Source organism: Eriocheir sinensis, chromosome 9 (assembly GCF_024679095.1).
Source record: "Eriocheir sinensis breed Jianghai 21 chromosome 9, ASM2467909v1, whole genome shotgun sequence".
Lineage (NCBI taxonomy): Eukaryota > Metazoa > Arthropoda > Malacostraca > Decapoda > Varunidae > Eriocheir > Eriocheir sinensis.
Window position 1 is genome coordinate 18,347,210 of NC_066517.1, and position 19,153 is coordinate 18,366,362.

The 19,153-nt window shown below is 42.6% G+C and overlaps 1 protein-coding gene across 7 annotated transcripts in view; it reads left to right on the forward strand.

The window, feature by feature from the left end:
* LOC126996070 (zwei Ig domain protein zig-8-like) overlaps window positions 1–19,153 on the forward strand; it is a 231,462-nt gene that overhangs the window by 51,275 nt on the left and 161,034 nt on the right. For 6 of the 7 annotated variants that reach the window (XR_007750904.1, XR_007750900.1, XR_007750903.1 and 3 more), the window contains exon 1: window positions 7,306–7,963. The exons of the other annotated variant lie outside the window; for it this stretch is intronic. The gene's annotated coding sequence lies outside the window, so the exon portion shown is untranslated. Of the gene's footprint in view, window positions 1–7,305; window positions 7,964–19,153 lie in introns of those variants that run through there. 7 annotated transcript variants of the gene reach the window in all.

The following is a 19,153-nucleotide window of genomic DNA, read 5'->3' on the forward strand; positions in this document are numbered from 1 at the left end:
ATCTTTTTCACAATCTTTTCATTCCTCTTCACAATCTTTTCCTTTATTATCTTTTTCACAATCTTTTCATTCCCCTTCACAATATTCTCCTTCATTATCTTTTTCACAATCTTTTCATTCCCCTTCACAATCTTTTCCTTCATTATCTTTTCTATTCTATTCACCTGTTATTGAGAGGTGTGTGACTCAGGTATTCAAATCGTTTTTTCTAGGCTCAAAATTTATAGTCACAGGTAGAGAAGAGAAAGTTATTTGCAAAGTTAACATCCAGTAGGTGAGATTCATGAGTACATTCACCTGTATGGAAGGTACGTGGTTCAGGTTTTCAAATCGTTCTTCGAGGCACGAGTTATACAGGTAAAGAAGATAAATTTGTAAAGGTAGCATCGCACAGGTAGGAGAGGCATGAGTTTATTCACTTATTAATGGGAGGTATGTAACTTAGGTGTACAAATCATTCCTCTAGGTTAGAATTATAGTAACCATCCAACAGGTAAAAAGAGTCTATAGATGGAAAATGTGTGATTGAGGTGTGAAAAAGATTGTCAGTCACCAAGTCAGCTTCCAACAAGTGATAGGTATTTGAAAGGTGTGTGACTAAAGGTGTGAAAAAGATTGTCAGTCACCAAGTCAGCATCTAAAAAGTGACAGGTATTTGAAGGGTGTGTAACTAAAGGTGTAAAGATTGTCAGTCACCAAGTCACCATCCAACAAGTGACAGGTATTTGAAAGGTGTGTGACTAAAGGTGTGAAGAAGATTGTCAGTCACCAAGTCACCATCCAACAAGTGATAGGTATTTGAAAGGTGTGTGACTAAAGGTGTGAAGAAGATTGTCAGTCACCAAGTCAGCATCTAAAAAGTGACAGGTATTTGAAAGGTGTGTGACTAAAGGTGTGAAGAAGATTGTCAGTCACCAAGTCAGCATCTAAAAAGTGACAGGTATTTGAAAGGTGTGTGACTAAAGGTGTAAGGAAGATTGTCAGTCACCAAGTCAGCATCTAAAAAGTGATAGGTATTAGAAAGGTGTGAAGAAGATAAAGGCAGGCACCAAGTAACCATCACGTGGGGTAATGAGCTCCTTCACCCATAATAGCATGTGCGACTGAGGCGTGAAAAAGATTGTGGTCGGTATTACAAGACACATTTGCTTCGCACATCATCTATTTCTGAAGGTCAAAGAGGGGGTCAATCGGGTTCTAATGAGTGTTTCTTCAGGTTCATGGTACAGAGGAAGGGTCAAACTACAACCAGGGTGATAAAACTACCCCTGGAAATGCCCACAACTCCTACGAAAGCCTTGTCAAATAGCTGTTCTTGGGAGGCGAAAATGTCTTATAAAACGACCCTGTCTGTCACCAAGTCAGCATCCAACAAGTGATAGGTATTTGAAAGGTGTGTAACTAAAGTGTGAAGAAGATAAAGTCATGCACAGATTAACCAACACGTGGGGCAATGAGATCCTTCACCCATAATAGCAGCGTCCCACCAGCGAGGCAACCGGCGGGCCCTCACACTCTCTCAGGCGGCCACTCGTCGAGGCACCCGCGTCTCCCCGTGAGTGGATGCCTGAGATTCTTGTGCTTAAACTGCTTCTTTGATGTGCCGGAGATGAGATTCCGAGTGCAGTATTGCCAACTGTACCCCCCACGACCCCCATCTCCTCCTCCTCCTCCTCCTCCACTCTTTTTTTCCCTCTCTCACTTCTCTGCTCCAGTTTCTTTCATCCTCCTCCACATTTTTGCTTCTTCACTCCCTTCACCTCTCTACTAGTCGTCTTCTTTAACCTCTTTTCCTACTCCTCCTCCTTTAGTTCCTTCACCTCTTTACTTCTCATTCTCTAACCTCTTGTCCTCCTCCACCTCCTTCTTCATTCCCATCTCCACCTCTCTACTTCTTTTATTAACCTCTTCTCCTTCTTCATCTCCTTCATTCCCATCTCCACCTCTCTACTTCTTTTATTAACCTCTTCTCCTTCTTCATCTCCTTCTTCATTCCCATCTCCACCTCTACTTCCATTTTTAACCTCTTCTCCTTCTTCATCTCCTTCTTCAGTCCTATCTCCACCTCTCTACTTCTTTTATTAACCTCTTCTCCTTCTTCATCTCCTTCTTCATTCCCATCTCCACCTCTCTACTTCATTTTTAACCTCTTCTCCTTCTTCATCTCCTTCTTCATTCCCATCTCCACCTCTCTACTTCATTTTTAACCTCTTCTCCTTCTTCATCTCCTTCTTCAGTCCCATCTCCACCTCTCTACTTTTTTTTTAACCTCTTCTCCTTCTTCATCTCCTTCTTCAGTCCTATCTCCACCTCTCTACTTCTTTTATTAACCTCTTCTCCTTCTTCATCTCCTTCTTCAGTCCCATCTCCACCTCTCTACTTCTTTTATTAACCTCTTCTCCTTCTTCATCTCCTTCTTCAGTCCCATCTCCACCTCTCTAATTTTTTTTTTACTTTTCCCCCTTCTCCATCTCCTCTACTTTTTTTTAACCTCTTCTCCATCTCCTTCTTCAGTCCCATTTCCACCTTTCTACTTCTCCTTCTTTACCTCTTCTCCACCTTCTCCTCCTCTTCTGGCTTCTCATCCTCCATCCCAACAGCTTTTCCTCTATTTCTCTCCTCTTCCACCCTACCTCCTCCTCCATCCCATCTCCCCTTCCCCAGCCCTTCACCCCAATCTCTCTACGTGCCCCGCCCATCACACCCCATCACCCCTCTTCCAATATCCTTTGAGAGTACAGTCTTTCCTCTTTCCCTCCCTCCTGCCTCCTTTTCCGCCTTCCTGTCCTTCTCTCCCTTCCCTCTTCCACTTTTTTTTCTTTTTCGTCCAGCTCCATCCTCTCCACCTCCCCTTCCACTCATGTTAATTCCATCTCCTCCTCTTCCTCATCATCATCCACTTTCCTATATACTTTCTCTACTTCCCTTCACATCCTTTCTTTTGCCTTTTATTTTTTTCTTCCACTCTCCCATCGTTTTCTATCTTTTCCACTTTTCCCTTCTTTTTCCTTTCTCCATCCTCTCTCAGTCTCCCTCCCCCTTTCTTTCACTCTCCCTCCCTCCTTTCTCCCTCCCTTCTTTCTCCCTCCCTCCTTCTTTCACTCTCCCTCCATCCTCTCTCACTTTTCCTTCCTCCTTTCTCCTTCCCTCCATTCTCTCCCCATCCTCTCTCACTCTCCTCTCTCCTTCTCCTCATTCTCCCTATCCCTCCTCCTTTCCCTCTCCCTCCTCTTCTCCCTCTTCCTCCTCCTTTCTCCCTCTTCCTCCTCTCCCTCCTCCTCCTCCCTCTCCCTCTCCCCTGCTTTCACGCTACCCACCTAACCTGAAGTGACTTGGCCGCCTTACCTTCTCTCGGCCTTGGTCTGGGTCGCGGTGTCTCAGGTAACCTCTTCAGACGCACAAGTTAATCTTCTTACGTTTCTGTGCGTGTGTGTGTGTGTGTGTGTGTGTGTGTGTGTGTGTGTGTGTGTGTGTGTGTGTTGGGGGAGGAAGGCAGGAAGGGGGAAGGGGGAAGAAGGCAATGGGGGGGGGGGGGGTGGCTATGTGTGTGTGTGTGTGTGTGTGTGTGTCAAGTTGTGTGGGAAAACTTTAAAAAATAGCTCGGTTTTTATTTTTTTTGTCTTTCTTTTTTTTATTAGATCTTGGTTTTGCGTTTCTCTTCCTCCTCCTGTTTCTCTTTCTTCTCTTCTCTCTCCTCACCTCTTTCTTTCTTTCCCTCCTCCTCCTCCTCCTCTTAATTGCTTGTTTTCTTTTCTCCTTCTTCTCTTTCTTCGTGTGTCCCAGCTCTCATATTTTCGACTCCTCCACTTTTTTTCCTGTTCTTTATTCTACTTCACCTTTTATCACCTCTTCGTTATTTATTTTCTCGCCCTTATCCTCGTTCTCGTCCTCCTCCTCCTCCTCCTCCTCGTCTTCCTCCACGTCCTCTTCGTCCTCGTCCTATCCTCTTCGTTCTTGCCCCCGTCCTCCTCCTCCTCCTCCTCCTCCTCCTCCTCCTCCTCTTTTTCTCCTAATTTTCTTCTTACGTGTATGTGTCAGGTTGTGTGGACTCCTTTTAAAAATACTTGAGTTCACTTCTTTTCCTCCATTTTCCTCTTTTTTTTCTCCTCTTCTTCATCTTTTTCCTCCTCTATTATATTTTATTTTATCTGGTTCCCTTTTTTTCTCCTCCTCTTCGTCTTTTTCCTCCTCTGTTTTATTTTATTTAATCTGCATCCTTTTTTTCTCCTCTTCATCATTTTTCTTCCTTTTATTTTATTTTATCTGCTTCCCTTTCTTTATCATCAAGGTCCCTCTTCTTTCTTTCATTATTTCCTCTTTTTTTTTTTCCTCCATTTTTTTTCCTAGTTTTTATTTTTGGGGGTTCCTTTTCTTCTCTTCACCTTCCTCTCAGTCTTCTCCATTTTCTCCCTTCTTTGTTCCTCGTCGTTTCTTTTCTTCTTTTTCTTCACCTCCAACTTCGCCTCTGATTCCTCCTCCTCTTCTTCCTTCCTTCTCCTCCACCTTTTTCTTCTCCTCCCCTCTCCCTTCCCACACTTTCTTTTCTTCCTCCTCTTCCTCCTTGTTATCTTTCCTTTTTTCTTCCTTCGGTATATTTTCTTTCTTTTCATTATTTTTCACAACTTTTTTCTTCCCTCATCCTCCGAGTTTTCTTCCTCCTCCTCCTCCTCCTCCTCCTCCTCCTCAGATTTTCTTCCCTTTCTTCTCCTCCTCGTATTTTGTTTCTTCTCCTTCCCATCCTTCTCGTCTTATTTTTCTTCTTTTCTTCAGCATATTTTCTTCTTTTTTTCATTTTTTCACAGTTTTCTTTCCCTTCTCCGAATTTTCTTCTACTCCACCTCCTTCTTGTCTTATTTTTCTTCTTTCCTCAGCATATTTTCTTCCTTTTTTCCACATTTTCCTTCGCCTCCTCCTGTTGTTCTTCTTCTCCACCTCCTCCTCTTCTTTTTTTCTTCTTCTCTACCTCCTCCTCCTCCTCCTCCTACTACTACTTTTCTTCTTTCCTCTGCTTATTTTCTTTCTCTTTCATCTTTTTCTACAGTTTCCTTTCCCTCCTCCTATTTGTCTTCTTCACCTCCTCCTGTCTTTATTATTCCTTCATTCAGTATATATTCTTCTTTCATTTCTTCTTTCCTCCTATTCCTTTTCCTCAACTTTTCCTTCACTTTTTTCCCCTGATTTTTCTTCTTTTCCCTCTCCTCCTACCCGTCCTATTTTTCCTCCTCTTTTTCAGTATCTTTTTTCCCTTTATTTTCCACAGCCTTTTCCTTCCCCTCTTCCTCCGAATTTTCTTCTCTTCTTTCTCCTTCTCGTCCTATTTTCTTCCTCTTTTTCAGTATCTTTTTTCTTTCCTTTCTTTTCCACAGCCTTTTCCGTTCTCTCTTCCTCCGATTTTTCTTCTATTCTTCCTCCTTCTCGTCCATTTTTTTCCTTCTTTCCTTCAGAATCTATATAGTTTTCCTTCGACATCTTTTGCACATTTTACGTTCCTTTTCACAGTTTTTTTCTTCTTTTTCTTCTTCTTCTCCTCTTCTGTTTTTTCATCCCTTCTTCTCTCCTCCTCCTCCTCCTCCTCCATGATGGCCTGTCCACCACCATCTCCACTCTTTTATCCTCACCGTCAACACCATTAATATCGTTCTCGCAGGACCTCAAAATGTTTACCTGAAATCCCCCACAGGTGTTCTCTCTCTCTCTCTCTCTCTCTCTCTCTCTCTCTCTCTCTCTCTCTCTCTCTCTCTCTCTCTCTCTCTCTCTCTCTCTCTCTCTCTCTCTCTCTCTCTCTCTCTCTCTCTCTCTCTCTCTCTCTCTCTCTCTCTCTCTCTCTCTCTCTTTTCTTTTTTGTTGAATTTTTTGCTGTTTTATTCTTCTATTTCTTTCTTAATTCTGATTTCTCACTTTTTCTTTCATTTTCTTTCTTTCCTTCTTTTTCTTTTCTTTTTTTCTTTCTTCTCTCTTCCTTTTCTGTTTTCTTTCCTTCTTGATGCATATTTCATTCTCTCTCTCTCTCTCTCTCTCTCTCTCTCTCTCTCTCTCTCTCTCTCTCTCTCTCTCTCTCTCTCTCTCTCTCTCTCTCTCTCTCTCTCTCTCTCTCTCTCTCTCTCTCTCTCTCTCTCTCTCTCTCTCTCTCTCTCTCTCTCCAGCACGTCTCACTCCTCACACTAACCTTTAACTCACTCTTTCTTTCTTTTTCATTCTTTCTTTCTTTTCCTTTGTAGTTCTTTATTTTTTCTTTACCTTATGTTTTATCGTGTTATTTTGGGGGGATTTTGTTTGGATTAGTTTTCGCTTCGTTCACACGCGCTCCGTTTTCTTTTCCTTTTTTATGCCTCCAATTCCGAGTGTTTTTGTGTGTGTGTTTTTATTTGCATTGTTTAGCTTCATTTAGCTGAGTGGTCACGTGTTTATTTTTATGACACACACACACACACACACACACGGCGTCTCACTCTTATCTCCTTTTCTCCTCTCCTTACCTTACCTTACCTTACCTTACCTAACCTTACATTACCTTACCTTACCTTACCTTACCTTACCTTGCCTAACCTTACCTTAACTTACCTGATCTTACCTTACCTTACCTTACCTTTCCTTGCTTTGCCTTACCTAACCTTACCTTACCCTATCTTATCTTATCTTACCTTACCTTACCTTACCCTACCAACCTACCTACGTAACCACCTATTTACCTTCCCGTCAACCTACCTTTCCCTCGCCTGGCATACCAATTTCCCCCTTCTTACCTTTCACTACTCAGGTAACACTTCAACTCCTTAACCTTACCCCTTCGTCACCTCTCCCTATGACCCTCGAGCTCGTAATCAACCAAGATCTAAAAAGTAACATTAGGCCTATCACCCCTAGGAAAAAACGTGGAAATAACCCTCGTGGCGCCGTGTCTTATATCAAGGGGAGGCGTAAAAAGGTCCTCGGGAAATATGTCATCGTTGTGGGTCGGCCAGAAGAGCATCCTCCCCATTAGGGCCTGGAAATAAAGCATCTGTGGGGAAGTTATCCAGAACGGGCCCGCGTCCTCCAACCTTCCGGCGCCCAGACTCACACACCCACATTTGACAAGGCTTTCCTAGGAGTTACGGGCATTTCCAGGGGTAGTTTTATGACCCTGGTGGTAGTTTGATCATTCTTCTGTGGCGTGAATGCAAGAAAACCCTCATTAGACCTCGATTGATCTCCTATTCGGCCTTTGGATATTGTTGATGTGAGAAGCGAGTGTTTGAGAATACCGACCCTGGCGAGAGAAAACGGGACCGCCTGGGCTGGCTGGCTGGCTGCGAGAGAATAGATGGGAAGGTTAGGCAGTGGTGTCCTGACTCTCGGAGGGATAGTACGTGTGTCTTTCGCCTCCGCACTCCCTCCTCGGGGCTCTCCGTCTCTCCCAGTGAAAGTATTGCCGTGAAGATAAGGTGACGTGCTGACTTGTGTTGCGTGCGGCTCTCAACTGGTCCTGGACGCTGTGTTGGTGGTGTTGCAGGCCCACGAGTGTTGCAAGACGAGGTTTTGAGCCGAGAAACACACACACACACGCACATACTGACCCTGGCTGACACACACACACGCACACACGTAAGCCGAAGTCCACTGGAATTAGAGCGACTGTGAATGCATTTTTAATCCTGTGACCTTATTAGCTTCGGTTTCTCTCTCTAATTTACTCTCTCTACTCTCTCTACTCTCTCTCTCTCTCTCTCTCTCTCTCTCTCTCTCTCTCTCTCTCTCTCTCTCTCTCTCTCTCTCTCTCTCTCTCTCTCTCTCTCTCTCTCTCTCTCTCTCTCTCTCTCTCTCTCTCTCTCTCTCTCTCTCTCGGCGGTAATGTTCCAAGGAATTTTCACCTGACTGACGCGTGAAAGGAACACTGCAACATTCACGGTCGTATTGATGGTGTACAGTGACGACCTGATGGTGACGATAGTGACGCTCCTCATGTTCGTTCTGCAGTGATATGGTGAGTAGTGACCGTAGAATTAGTAGTAGTAGTAGTAGTAGTAGTAGTAGTAGTGCTGGATTGTGTGTGTATGTGTTGTGGAGTTGGTATTGAAAGTAGGTATGGGGATTTATTCATTTATTTTCGTGTGTGTGTGTGTGTGTGTGTGTGTGTGTGTGTGTGTGTGTGTGTGTGTGTGTGTGTGTGTGTGTGTGTGTTTATAATGAAGCAATTAGTGTTAACTTTAAGGTGTTTATCCGCGTGTACCATAATTGAGTTTACCTTTTAATATCTTTTTTCCCTTTTCCTCCTCCTCCTCTTCCTCTTCCTCATTTTCTTTTACCTTTCAAGATTGCATCCACTCTCCCCCTTCCACCATCACCCCTCCTCTTTTTCCTCCTCCTCCTCCTCCTCCTCCTCCTCTTTCTCTTTCATCCGCTGTTCACTTCATCAGTCTTCCTCTCATTCACCTTTGCACACTTACTCTTTTTCCTTCATTATTGCATCCATTCTTCTTCTCCCTCCTCCTCGTCTTCCTCTTTTTCCTGTATCCGCTGTCATATATATTCATCCCCTTCTCCCTCATTCAGCTTTCCCTCACTCTCCCTTCCACACACATCTTTATTTTCTCCTGTGTTTTCTCTTTCATCGACTAACTTTCCTTTTTGCTTTTTTTCTCCTCCGCTTTCTTCTTTTTTCTCTTTTCCTCTCCTCTCTTCTTTTCTCTTCTCTTTTTCTCTTGCCTTCTTTTCTCTTCTCTCTTCTCTTCTCCCTCTCTTTTCTTCGTCTTTTCATCTTCCTCATTTCAATCTGCTTCTCCTCCCTCCAACTAACCTTTATTCTCCCTCTTCTCTCCATTCTCTTCTCTCTCCCACCCACCTTTTTCTTCTCCCCTTCTTTTCCTCTCTTTCACAATAAACACTTACCTCCTAATCCCTTGCCTCCCTTTCTTCCCTCTCTCTCCTCCTCCTTCTTCTTCCCTTCGTTCATCTTTCTTGTTTTCTCTTCTATCCACTCCTTCCTCCCTCTCTTCTTTCACTTTCGTCCCCTCTTCGTCTTTTTCACAAACACTTACTTTATCCTTTATCTTCCCTCCTCCTCCTCCTCCTCCTCCTCCTCCTCCTCCTCCTTCTTTCATCTTTCTCGTATCTCTTTAAATCTCCATCGCTTTATCTTTATCTCCCGTGTCCCAGCCTCTTTCAGCATCATTTTTTTTTACTGTTCTCTCTCTCTCTCTCTCTCTCTCTCTCTCTCTCTCTCTCTCTCTCTCTCTCTCTCTCTCTCTCTCTCTCTCTCTCTCTCTCTCTCTCTCTCTCTCTCTCTCTCTCCCTGTTCGCTCTTTCTATCTCCCTCCTGTTTCTTCATACCTCTTCGTTCTTCTCTTTCCCCTCTTTCCTTTTCCTTCTTTCCTCCTCCCTTATTTCTTTCTTTTCCTCCTTATTCCTTCCTTTATTTCATTCTTCCTTCTTTACTTCTTTTCTTTCTTCCTTCATCTATTTTCTTCTTCCTTCGTTCCTTCCTTTCTTCCTTCCACTCTATTTCATTCACTCTTCCTCTCTTCCTTCCCTTCTCTTCATATCGCTGTCCCTCCATCCCTTCATCTCTCTCCATTCTTACGTCTCTCCTTCTCATCTTTCCTCCATCTTTCTTTTCTTCCTTCCCTCCATTGTGCAATTCCTCAATATCTGTCTTCTTTCTTCTCCTTCACTCTCACTTTTTCTTCACCCTAATATTTTTTTGCCTTTCCTTTTCTCCTTTCTTCACTTTCTCGCTCTCCCATTCTCTCTCTCTCTCTCTCTCTCTCTCTCTCTCTCTCTCTCTCTCTCTCTCTCTCTCTCTCTCTCTCTCTCTCTCTCTCTCTCTCTCTCTCTCTCTCTCTCTCTCCCCCCCCCCCTTTCGACCCTCATTCTTTCCCTTACTTCTTCCTTCTTCCTCAGCCTCTTCCTCCTTCCTTTCCTTCTTCCCTCCTTTTCTAATTTTCTTCCTCCTTCCTTTCTTTCCTTTTTCCCTCCTCTTTTAATTCTCTTCCTCCTTCCTTCGTCCCTCCTTTCCTTCTCGTCTTCCTCATTTCTTCCTTCTTTAGCTTATCCTGTTCACATTCCTTCTCCCTTTCCTCCCTCCCTCATTCCTTCCTTCTTCCCTACTTCCTTCATCCTCTCCCTCACTCCGACTCTTTCCTTCCTCCCTTCTTTGCTCCCTTCATTCTTCCCTCTCTCTTACCGTCTCCCTCCCTCCCTCTCGTCTCATCTTTTCCCTCATCCCTTTCCTCATCCCTTTCCTCTCTCCCTCCTTCATATCTTTCCTCCTTCCCTTCTCTCCCTCTACCTTCCCTTTGTTTCCTCTTTCCCTCGTATTCTCCCCTCTTCCCTCAACCTCTCCTCTACTCCTTTCCTCTTACCTTCATCTCTCCTTTCCTCCCTTCCTTCCCTCCCTCCCTCACAAAAGCTTCACGGGTACATAATTAATCAGAAGGTGGCAGTCAAAAAATTAATTATCAGACAAAGGGTTACTGTTTTCTCTGCTCGTTTTTTTGTCGACTTTCAAAATTCCAAGAGTTAGTGTATCACGGTCACTGGCGGATGAGGAATTCCAAGAGTTAGTGTATCACGGTCACTGGCGGATGAGGAATTCCAAGAGTTAGTGTATCACGGTCACTGGCGGATGAGGAATTCCAAGAGTTAGTGTATCACGGTCACTGGCGGATGAGGAATTCCAAGAGTTAGTGTATCACGGTCACTGGCGGATGAGGAATTCGTTTAAATGGATGACATGCAGACTGGCTGGATGATTTTTTGTTGTTGTTTTTTATGGTAGATTTTTCTTCTTCGTTTACTTTTATGTGGATGTTTGTTTGGGTGTGTGTGTTTGTTTGTTTGTTTGTGTTTGTCTGTTTGTGTGTGTGTGTGTGTGTGTGTGTGTGTGTGTGTGTGCACGTTATATCACAATTCATCATCTGTTACATTAAGCAAACACACACACACACACACACACACACACACACGAACGGTCAGATCAATGCAATTACGAAATCAGGGAGAAAAAAAACCCAATTCGTGTAAAAGACTTGACAGTGATGCAGTGCTTACGTGTGTGTGTGTGTGTGTGTGTGTGTGTGTGCAACGACTACAACAACAACCACACGCTTGCTCTGGGCGAAAGGTTTGGTGTAGGTTTTTTTTTTTTTTTTTTCCTTTTATTCTTTTTTATATTTTTTGTTCTTTTTTTCTCTGAGGGAAACTTTGGATGGTGAACGGGCCTTGGCGTCTGTGTCTGTGTGTCTGTCTGTCTGTGTGACGGTGGTTTCTGTGTGTGTGTAGCTGTATTTAATTTCCCTTTCTTTCCTTCTGTTTATTTTTCGTGATTCTTGTGTTTTCTTTTATCTGTTTTTTTTATGTGTCTGTTTCCTTGTCTGTTCAGCTTTTATAACGTGTTTTGTACGTGTCTGTTTCTGTGTTCTGTGTCTGTTCGTGTTCTGTATCTATTTTCCGTTTATGTAGTTTTTTTGTCTTATTGGTGTTCTTTTATATAACTATCTGTTCTCCCTCTGTTATATGGATTCTATGAGTAGCTATATCACTGTTTTTATATGATCTACGTCTATTTTCCGTCTATTTTATCCATTCTATGAGCCGCAGTAAGTGATTTTATCTGATCCGTGTCTATTCTCCTTCTATTTTATGTATGCTACGAGTCTTTTCAGTGTTTTTATCTAATCTGTATCTATTCCTGTATCTGTATCCGTCTGTTTTATGTGTTTTATCTGATGTGTCTATTCTCCGTGTATTTTATGTATGCCACGAGTCTTATCAGTGTTTTTTTTTATCTAATCTGTATCTGTATCTGTATCTCCGTCTGTTTTATGTGTTTTATCTGATGTGTCTATTCTCCGTGTATTTTATGTATGCCACGAGCCTTATCAGAGTTTATATCCAATCTGCGGCTGTTCTGTTAACCCGCGGTGTGTTTACTGGTCTCGTTGGCCCAGTGTGCGTGTTATAATGGCTGGGCGGCGCTGTGGTGGGGGCGTCCCTTATCTCCGCTTGTTCGTGTGGCTGTGAACCTTTATTTGGCTGTTGGCGGGGAGAGAGCGCGCCAGGAACACCCCGCGGCCGCCTCTCCGTCGCTTGATAATGTTGCGGCGTCGTGTTGTGTGTGGTGTGTGTGTGTGTGTGTGTGTGTGGCTGCTCTCCACCAGCCCTCAGCCCTCCCCCTCGCCGCTCACGATCAGGGCACAGATAAAGGGGCCATTTAGTAGTGCCTGGCGGTGTGTGTGTGCGTGTGTAAGTGTGAGTGTGTGTGTAGAGGCAAGCCGTCCACTAGTATACACACAAGGGGTTGGAGTGCTAGGGAGGGAGTCTTGTAATGTCCATATTCTTAAGCATTTCAATCCCCAGCCACACACATTTGTTAGGCATTTCCAGGGGTAGTTTAAATGACCCTAGCGGTAGTTTGACCCTTCCTCTGTACCATGAACTTAAGCATTTCGATCCCCAGCCACACACATTTGTTAGGCATTTCCAGGGGTAGTTTAAATGACCCTAGCGGTAGTTTGATCCTTCCTCTGTACCATGAACGTAAAAAAAACACTCATTAGAAACCGACTCGTCTCCTTTTTGGTCTTCGGAATTAGTTGTGAGGGTTGGAAGCGCCTGACAATAAGGTTGGTATTACAAAACACTTTCGCTTCTCACATCATCTATTTCTAAAAGTCAAAGAGGGGGTCAGACGGGTTCTAATGAGTGTTTCTTAAGGTCCACGATACAGAAGAAGGGTCAAACTACCACCAGGGGTCATAAAACTACTTCTGGAAATGCGCACAACTCCTTCGAAATCCTTGTCAAATCGAGTTCTAACGAGTGTTTCTTTAGATTCACGATACAGAAGAAGGGTCAAACTACCACCAGTGTCATAAAACTACTCCTGGAAATGCGCACAACTCCTACGAAAGCCTTATCAAGTCGAGTTCTAATGAGCGTTTCTTAAGGTTCACGGTACAGAAGAAGGGTCAAACTACCACCAGGGTCATAAAACTACTCCTGGAAATGCGCACAACTCCTACGAAAGCCTTATCAAGTCGAGTTCTAATGAGCGTTTCTTAAGGTTCACGATACAGAAGAAGGGTCAAACTACCACCAGGGTCATAAAACTACTCCTGGAAATGCGCACAACTCCCACGAAAGCCTTATCAAATCGAATTCTAATGAGTGTTTCTTTAGATTCACGGTACAGAAGAAGGGTCAAACCACCACCAGGGGTCATAAAACTACTCCTGGAAATGCGCACGACTCCTACGAAAGCCTTGTCAAATATGTGTTCTTGGGCGGTGAAATATCTTATAATGCGACCCACATAATGACCTTGTTGCCGTGAGTGTTAAGGGAAGCAATGACAGGTGTGGGTGTGGTAGCTGCCCGGTTTTTGTTGTTGGGTCGGGTGAAGCGTCGGTCTGTCTGGGTGTAAGCTGCAGACTACTAAAAGGAAGTGTGTACGTGCTCTTTGCCGCTCGTTCCCTCTTTGTCATTTGAGCCTCTGTGTATTGTTGGAGGAAAGTCGAGAGAGAGTGTGTGTGTGTGTGTGTGTGTGTGTGTGTGTGTGTGTGTGTGTCATTACTTGTGTTTCTCTACAGCGAGGCTCGTCTGGCGCACACTGTGGGATTAGAGGCAACTGCAAGATTTGTATTTGTCCCGGTCTTTCTGTAGCCAAGTTCTCGTTCCTGGATGTAGGGATGTGAATTCAAATGTGTATGGTGGTGCTGTGTGCGTCTTTTCTTAAAAAGGTTAGGAGATACTGAAATGTAGTTTGCCCTACATGCGGAGAAATGGAGGCTACATGGAACCGGACAAGTTTAGTGTTTGAAAAAAGATGAATGAGGGAGAGAAGGCGAGTATGCAGGGAAGGAGGGAGTAAAGAAAGAGATAAAGGACGAAAGAAAACATGGAAACATGGAAATGCAGGCAACATAAAGTCTATTGGCTCATTACGAGGTTGCGTGCTCTAGTGATTTAATCTGCTCGACCGCCACAATGCCTGCAGAGCAGAGGAAAGCACTTCGATATTCAATTTACTCCTGACGCAACGAAATGACGGTCGATTCTATTTTTGAAGAAGTTGATGATGTTCACACTTATATACTACTTCTGAAGGAAGATTGCTTCAATGACGGATGACTCGGTTTGAAAAGAAACTCCTGCCAATGTCTGTGCTGCATCGCCTCGCTTGAATGGATAAATTGTTATTTCTAATTCTTGAGTTGGTTTGCAGTTAAGAGATCTTGGAGTGATCGACGTCACTGATCTTTTTCAGGCACTTGAAGAATTTAATCATATCCCCTCGTAAGCATCTTTTCTCCAGTGCCAAGAAATTGAGTCGCTTGAGTCATTCTTCATACGTCTGAGTCCTTGAGGTTGACTCAACCGTACGGCCAAAAGGAAAAGAAAGGAGGGAGAGTAGAGAGGAAGTTGTATAGGAAAGAAGGGTAAAGAAAGAGAAAGAAGGAAAGGAGAGAGTAAAGAATGAAAGCAAAGTGCTGTGCCTTGTGTTTTGAATGGAGGAGATGTTTGGCCTTGAATGCAGGGAATAAAAAGAACTGGCTACGGCGTTCCTTCCCTTTCTTGCCCGGAGAATGCCGTCTGTATGCGGGGAAGTAAATCCGACTGTGTGTGGGATGATAAGAAGTCTCCTCGCCTTTTTGTAAGCATTTTCTCTGCCGTGTATGCGGGGAAGTAAAACCAAGTGTGTGAATATAAAAAGCTTGTCACGTTTCCACACATATCTTACTTCTCTTTGTACGCCGGAAAATAAAGGAAACAGAAAAAGCTCGTCACAACTTTACACCCATAACGTACTTAGTGTTGTGTAGGGACGGGAAACCAAGTGTGTGTAAATGTAAAAAGCTTGTCACGTTTCCACACACACATATCTCACTTGTCTTCATACGCCGGGGGAAAAAAATGAGTGTGGATGGAAAACTCTTGGACCTTTTAACACCCTCAACGTTCTTAGCTGTGTGTGTAGGGACTGAAAACCAACGGTGTGTGTGTGTGTGTGTGTGTGTGTGTGTGTGTGTGTGTGTGTGTGTGTGTGTGTGTGTGTGTGTGTGTGTGTGTGTGTGTGAATGTAAAAAAGCTTGTCACCCTTTCCGCTCATAACTTACTTGTCTTTGTGTGCCCAGACTAAAAAAAAATACTGAGTCAACGAAAAAAGTTCATCACCTTTTTCATAACTTACTTGCTTTGTATGTAGGGACGTCAAACACCGAGAGAGCGAATGGAAAAACCTTGTCACCATTTTATATGCAGATTTTTTTTTAATTGTCATCTTTTTATATACAGAATTTTCTTAACTGTGTATGCAGGGAAGTGATGCCGACCGTGTATGTGAACAGAAATGAAATACCTCTTTACCGGGTCTATCTACACTTATATACTCGTTACTCTGAATGCAGCGAAGTAAAAGAAACTGGGTATATGTGAAGAGAAAAAGCTTGCCCCCTTCTTTCAAACATAATTTACTTAACTTTGCATTCAGGGAAGGGAAACCAACTGTGTGTGTTTGAATAGAATAACAACACTCGTTACCTTCCAACACTCAGACATTTCAAAGCTCTATGCGGAGAGATAAATCCTGTTATATACGTAAACATAAAAAAAGCTTGTCGCCTTTCTAAACACATTACTTCCTCAGCTTTGTATGGAGGGACGTGTGACCAAGAGAGTGTGTGAAGAGGAAAAAAATACTCGTCACCTTTCTACACACAGATCTGTTGGCGACGAAGTAAAACCGATTGTGTGTGTGTAAACAGGAAAAAAAACTGTCACATTCTATACATATAACTTACTGGCCTTGTATGGAGGGACGGAAAACCAACTGTGAGGGAGAATGGAAAGAGCCTGTCACCTCTTACACACACACACACACACACACACACACACACACACACACACACACACACACACACACACACACACACACACACACACACACACACACACACACACACACACACCTCACTTAACGTTAAATCCAGGGAAGTAAAAAGGTGTGTGTGTGTGTGTGTGTGTGTGTGTGTGTGTGTGTGTGTGTGTGTGTGTGGAAAATAAATTAGAACTCGTAACCGTACCTTTCTATATACACACACACACACACACACACACCTCACTTAACGTTAAGACCAGGGAAGAAAAAAGATGTGTGTGTGTGTGTGTGTGTGTGTGTGTGTGTGTGTGTGTGTGTGTGTGTGTTAATGGAAAATAAATTAGAATTCTTAACCGTACCTTTCTATACACACACACACACACACACACACACACACACACACATACACACACACACATACACACACACATACACACACACATACACACACACACATTCGCAGCCCTTTATGCCGGGGAAGTAAATTCTGTTATGTATATGAATAGAAAAAAAAAGCTTGTTGCCATTTTAAACACTATTTTCTTCTGGTTGTATGCAGGGAAAGGAAGACCAAGTGTGTATGTGAATAGGAAAAAAAAAATCATTCACATACCTTTCAGCACAGAAATTTTACGTTGCTGTTTATACGGCGAAGCAAATCCTGTTGAGTATGTGAACAGAAAAAAAGTTTGTCGCCTTTTCAAACACATTACTCGCGTAGCTTTATATGGAGGAAAGTAAAACCAGGAGTGTATGTGAATAGAAAATAACAGTTCCCTTTCTGCCCACATGAATTTCGTTGCTGTTTATTTGGCCAAGTAATTCCTGTTGTGCGTGTTTGTAGAAAAAGACCTCGTCGCCTTTTTAAACACATTTCTTTCTTAGATTAGTATGCAGGGAAGGAGAGAAAAATAGTTCCCTTTCTGCACACACATTTCGTTGCTCTAAGCGGCGAAGCAAATCATGTGTTTGTGAACAGGAAAAAATGCTTACCGCCTTTTCAAACAAGTTACTTTCTTAGCTTGGTTTGCAGGGAAGAAGAGGAAAAAGTCGTTACGTTACTTGTCTACACACTTAAATTTCGTCTCAGTTTATGCTGCAAAGTAAATCAAACTGTGCGTGTGAATAGAACAAAAAAGCTTGTCCCCCTTTTAAATACATTACTTTCTTAGAATGTTTGCGAATAGAAAAAGAAAATCGTTGCCTTACCTGTCTACACACTTAAATTTCGTTGCTGTTTATGCGGCAACGTAAATCCAACTGTGTGTGTGAATAGAGAATAGCTTGTCCCCCTTTTAAACACAATACTTTCTTAGCTTTGTATGCAGGGGAGAATAGAAAAAAAAAGTCGTTATCATACCTGTCTGCACACTTAATTTCCGTTGCTGTTTATGCGGCAAAGTAAATTCAACTGTGTGTGTGTGTGAATAGAAAAAGCTTGTCCCCCTTTCAAATACATTACTTTCTTAGAGTGTATGCGAATTGGAAAAGAAAATCGTTACCATAACTGTCTACACACCTAAATTTCGTTGCTGTTTATGCGGCAAAGTAAGTTCAACTGTGTGTGTGTGTGAATAGAAAAAGCTTGTCCCCCCTTTCAAATACATTACTTTCTTAGAGTGTATGCGAATTGGAAAATAAATCGCTGCCATACATTTCTACACGTATAAATTTCGTTTCGTTTTCGTTCTTGTAAATGCGACGAAGCAAATGTAATGGCAATAGCTCGTCGCCTTTTTAAACACATTACTCTCTTAGCCTTTTATGGAGGGAAGTAAAACCAACTCTGTGTGTGAATTGAAAAGAAACTCCGTACCTTTCTACACACACAAATTTCGTTACTCTTAGCGGCGAAGCAAATCATGTTGAGCATTTGAACGGAAAAATAAATACTCGGCTTCTTTGTGCACTGAGAAACGTCTTTACTCCCTACACGAGACGAGAGAGAGAGGGAGAACCGGGAGTGCATGAGGAGAGTTAAAAAAAAGAGAGAAAGTCGTTTTGTACTCGTATACCTCGTGCAGTGAGAAAATTCTTCCGCTTTGCATGCATATAGGAAGCCGCTTACACTTCCGAAAATTGAATACGAAAAAGCGTCTCTCGAGATAATTGTGAAAATGCATTTGCGCGCGAAGACCGTTACACGTATGATGGGAGGAAAAGTGGTTGATACGAAGGAATGGATTGGGATGGAAAACAAAAAAGAAGGGAGCGTAGGAGTTAGGGATAAAGGAATGGAATCTAAAGGAAAAGAAATGAAGGAGGGAGAAGAAAGATATGAATAGGGATGAAAGAAAAGGAAGGAGGGACAGCGTGGGAGTTATGAATAAAAGAAAGAAATCTAAAGGAAAAGAAATGAAGGAGGGAGAAGAAAGATATGAATAGGGATGAAGAAGGGAAAGGAGGGACCGCATAGGAATTATGAATAAAAGAAAAAAATGTAAAGGAAAAGAACTGAAGGAGGGAGTAAAGGGATGTGAATAACAGCAGGAGAAAGGAAGGAAAATATGAATAGGAATGAAAGAAAAGAAAGGAGGGAGAGTGTATGAGTTAGGGATACAGGAAAGAAATATAAAGGATAAAAATAAAAGAGGGAGTAGAGAGTTGTGAATGATAGAAGGATAAATTCTTGATGTGAAGGAATGGAAAGGGATGAAAGAATAGAAAGAAGGGAGAGTGTATGAGTTATGGATAAAGGAAAGAAGTGGCAAGGAAAAGAAATGAAGGAGGGAGGAGATATATGAGTCGGTATGTAATAAAAGAAAGAAAAAAGAGAAAAGAGAAACAAAAACAAGAAGAAAAAGAGATAAACACTAGATAAAAAAAGGGAGATAGGGATGGAAGAAAAGGAAGGAGAGAGAGCGTAGGAGTCATGGAGAAAGAAAAGATATGTACAGGAAAAGAAATGAAAGGAAGAGAAATATAAATGACAGGAGAAGGAATAAAGAAAACTCTGAACTTTTAAATGTTACACGAGTCTAGAGAAACTGTTTACAAATACTTGCAGCGAGATAAAAATGCAGCTCACACTTTTATAATGCAGGAATGAGGTTTTTTAGCGTTACACAGAAAACAGAGAAAACATTACAGACAACGTTTACTTCATTTACACATTTATAAAGAGATGCTTCGGAAGGGAGTTTCAGGAAGTAAAAATACCAATACTGGAAAGCCTTTCACTATAACGAGAGCTTAACAGTGCGTGAGTATATTAGATTAGAGAAAAAATCCACTGCGAGAGAGAGAGAGAGAGAGAGAGAGAGAGAGAGAGAGAGAGAGAGAGAGAGAGAGAGAGAG